This window comes from Simochromis diagramma, unplaced genomic scaffold (assembly GCF_900408965.1).
Source record: "Simochromis diagramma unplaced genomic scaffold, fSimDia1.1 OVJJ01000171.1, whole genome shotgun sequence".
Lineage (NCBI taxonomy): Eukaryota > Metazoa > Chordata > Actinopteri > Cichliformes > Cichlidae > Simochromis > Simochromis diagramma.
This window is the reverse complement of record NW_024387222.1, coordinates 642,202-646,390: the sequence shown is the minus strand read 5'-3', so window position 1 is coordinate 646,390 and position 4,189 is coordinate 642,202.

The window sequence follows — 4,189 nt, the reverse complement described above, 5'->3', positions numbered from 1 at the left end:
TCCAGCGTTATTATTTGTAGTAAGTGAAACATTGATGTTTGGAAGATAGATCAGCAATACATGAGTTGAGCATTTTCCAACAGCCCCACAAAACTGAATGTAAAGAAACGCAGAAATCCTCCTTTGAATGAAAACATCTGGTGCTACAGCTGTGCTTGAACTCTTCATCTGCAGTCTGTGATGACGTTCAGTTACAACAAGTCAGTTTGAAGGAATCAGGATTGAAACATGTTCAAAGCAGCGACCGACACATTTCACTTTGTTCAATTTGTCTTCATGTTTTTTGTGCTGTAATGTTTCTTTTCTCACAGAACAAAAAGTGTTTCAGAGAATTCCTGTCTCTTCTTCTTTGGGTTTGTAAACTTCAGAACATATGAAGGAAGAAGCTTCAGTAAATATGACCTGATAGACACACATTTCAAAGTGATGTCTGTAAACAGCTGACAAAACAGTTTCAAACAGCAGAAAGTCAGCTCTGACTTCTTTTTATTCTCCATTTTTACAGCAGGAAGATTTCATATTCATCAAAGCTTGAAAGCTGTTTTAGTGTGCATGATGATTCTCAGAGAAAAGTCTAAAGGAGGGAAAGTGGGCGAGAAACCTGGGAAAGAAATACAGCAAATATTGGAATATTCCAAAAGAGACGCATATTTATATGAAGGTGACAATAGTTATGAGTTTAGTCCAGTTTCATATCAGATTTGATCTCTCTGACAGGTTCTGGGCAGAAGGACATGGGTTTCCCAGTTCTGGTCACTATGGAGTCTGCTGTGACTATCATGGGAAATGGACACGGTCATATTATTCTGATTCAAAGACCTTCATCTGTGAGAAATGAGTTTGGTGCTTTGATGTAAATGTTTGAATAATCCAACCAAAGACACCTCCTATGAAATGTCCTGCATGAGCCTCAGACTCAGCTTACAGTCTTTACTTGTTCTCTTCATCATATATTGATTACATATATTGTCCCTCTGTGCTCTGTGCTGTACAGTAAGGTTGGAAGTCATCCACACAAAACCTTGAAGTACTTCATTACTCTGTAGTTCCAGCAAATTGTTCTAATAAAAGTCAAAGTGCAGCTTGTCTTTACTTTGCTTTACTTGGTTTATTCATCAGTCTGTTGGTCCTAAAACTACAGTAAATGAATTTTTTCTAAAAGTTCAGCAAAAATATGTTTGATTAATAAGAATTTTAAAGGTTCTGATCAGCTGGAACATCAGAAGGACATTTTTATACCTCTGTGTATGTGAAAGTGACAGAAAGACATTAAATGTTAATTGTGTTATGTGAGTCATATATTTAGTTTTGCATTTATATGGAAGTTGTATTTTGATTTGAAAAACAAATATTTCATATAAAGCTTTAAGTGTTGATGACTTTAATTACAGATAAAATAACTTACTCAGTAACTTATTGGTTGAATTGTAAAAGAAAGAAAACGGCTTCAGAGCTCTAAGTGTCGCTATTTAAAGGTTCAACATTTAACTTGGAGACACTTTGAAATATTTCAAAACATCAACAGAATATAAAGAAAACATCTCTGACGTCATGTTCAACACATCTATATATGAACTGAAGTTAGCATCCAGCTAATGTCAGCCTGTACACTCATGTAATACCACTTTGTACCACAAGAGGCTGCAGTGAGTCAGCATCTAGTCTGCACTGAGCTCACATTTGTATAGTTGTTTTGCACTACAGCATTAGGTCAGACCACAAGTGTGTTGTTCTTTTACAATAAACAGCAACAATCAGAAAGTGTGTTTGGATTGACAACAACTGTGATGACACATTATAACCTGTTATTAAAGTTCTGCCCCTGCTTTGATCAAATGTGGGTTACTGCTGGTTAGTTAGTGTGACTTCATACAAACCTGTGTGTTACACCAGTGGAAGAAGCTTTTCCTTCATCAGTCTTCTTGTTTCTTACTATAGGGGTGAACAGCTACACTAACACTCTCTGGCTCTATGCTGCCCCCCTGTGGTCACAGTTGTAGTCAGTGTTGGTATGAAATGTTTGAAAGCTTCAGCACCACAGACAGCTACAGGCAGCTCCACCCTCTCTGTACCATGTCTGCAACCTGTAATGGTTTAATGGTTTAATTATTTATATAGCACATTTAATTACAACAGGAGCGTTGACCAAAGTGCTGTACAAGAATACAACACCTAATAAAATAACAAATAACTCTCATGCTGTATTAAAAGCCAGTAAATAAAAATGCCTTTTAAGATAAGATTTAAAAACTCTGACTCTATGCTGCCCCCTGTGGTGACATTTCATGACGATATAAATATTATATTAAACAAAAAGTTTGCAAATCCACATATTTAAACACATTGAACTATGGAAGTTATATTTATATTTAGAGGCCTAAACATCTAAAAATGGTTTCATATTATTTTAGTCACAAAATGTTTCAGCTTCACTTCTATTTCACATCCAGTCTAAGACATAACTGTCAGGTCGAGGTGTGGAAGAGAGGGAAGGACTCGAACGCAGGACTCAGAATAAAAAGAAGTCTTTAACATCCAGATATATATGAACAAGAGTGAGCTGGAGATCACAGAGGGACATACAGGGAACATAACAGATGTCTCAAAGAGACAGCACTTTATACACAAACAGCTGATTGGAAGACAGGACACAGTTTTGGGGGGGAGCTCCCAATTCTTACTAAGAGTTCAGTGCATTAGTGATGGATCTATTAAGGTGGGATAAAGTTTTTACAACAGCTCTCACAAATCTTTTCCAATATGGTTTCAAATCTATCAGGACTGTCAAGAGCAGCTTTGTGATAAAAACAAACATCTGTGATGGAGAGGTAATCAAAGAGTGTCATGCTAAAATGCTCTGGGAAGAAAGAATCCTTTGGGAATGTGCTCTTCACCAGGTGAACTGTGACAACATGAATCAGGATTACTGAGGGAAATCTGGAGTTAGTTTATTAGGGTTGAAAATTGAAGGCAGCTGTTTTAATTATTTTATTACACAATGCAAATGTGCTCATATGAGTTGGCACTCTGTCTTTTGAAGGTCGAAAGCTTAGAGACAGAGTGCACGGGGACTTTGCAGCAACGCTTACATACACATGAAAATGGTTTTCTGTAAGTCTCTGGGTGTCATGGTCCCGGTCGTTGACCCAGCGTTTTGTGTTCATTTTGACATTGTTTTGACAACTTTTGACAAGTTGTTCACCAAGACGGTCATATGCTTATTCTGGTCACTATGGAGTCTGCTGTGACTATTATGGGAAATGGACACGGTCATCTTATTCTAATTCAAAGACCTTCATGTGTGAGAAATGAGTTTGGTGCTTTGATGTAAATGTTTGAATAATCCAACCAAAGACACCTCACTATGAAATGTCCTGCATGAGCCTCAGACTCAGCTTACAGTCTTTACTTGTTCATTCTGCATCATATTGATTACATATTGTCCCTCTGTGCTCTGTGCTGTACAGTAAGGTTGGAAGTCATCCACACAAAACTTGAAGTACTTCATTACTCTGTAGTTCCAGCAAATTGTTCTAATAAAAGTCAAAGTGCAGCTTGTCTTTACTTTGGTTTACTTGGTTTATTCATCAGCCTGTTGGTCCTAAAACTTCAGTAAATGTCTTGTTTGTAAAAGTTCAGTAAAAAATATGTTTGATTAATAAGAATTTTAAAGGTTCTGATCAGCTGGAACATCAGAAGGACATTTTTATACCTCTGTGTATGTGAAAGTGACAGAAAGACATTAAATGTTAATTGTGTTATGTGAGTCATATATATTTAGTTTTGCATTTTATATGGAAGTTGTTTTGATTTGAAAAACAAATATTTCATAAAGCTTTAAGTGTTGATGACTTTAATTACAGATAAAATAACTTACTCAGTAACTTATTGGTTGAATGTAAAAGAAGAAAACGGCTTCAGAGCTCTAAGTGTCGCTATATTAAAGGTTCAACATTTAACTTGGAGACACTTTGAAATATTTCAAAACATCAACAGAATATAAGAAAACATCTCTGACGTCATGTTCAACACATCTATATGAACTGAAGTTAGCATCCTCTAAGCAGCTAATGTCAGCCTGTACTAGGGTTGCCAACTCCCTGAAAAATAAATAAGGGACACCTCGTGGCCAGGGCCGGGCAACCCAGTTCACCCTTCCCAGTGTGGTGAATTTTGTAGCTTTTTTTTG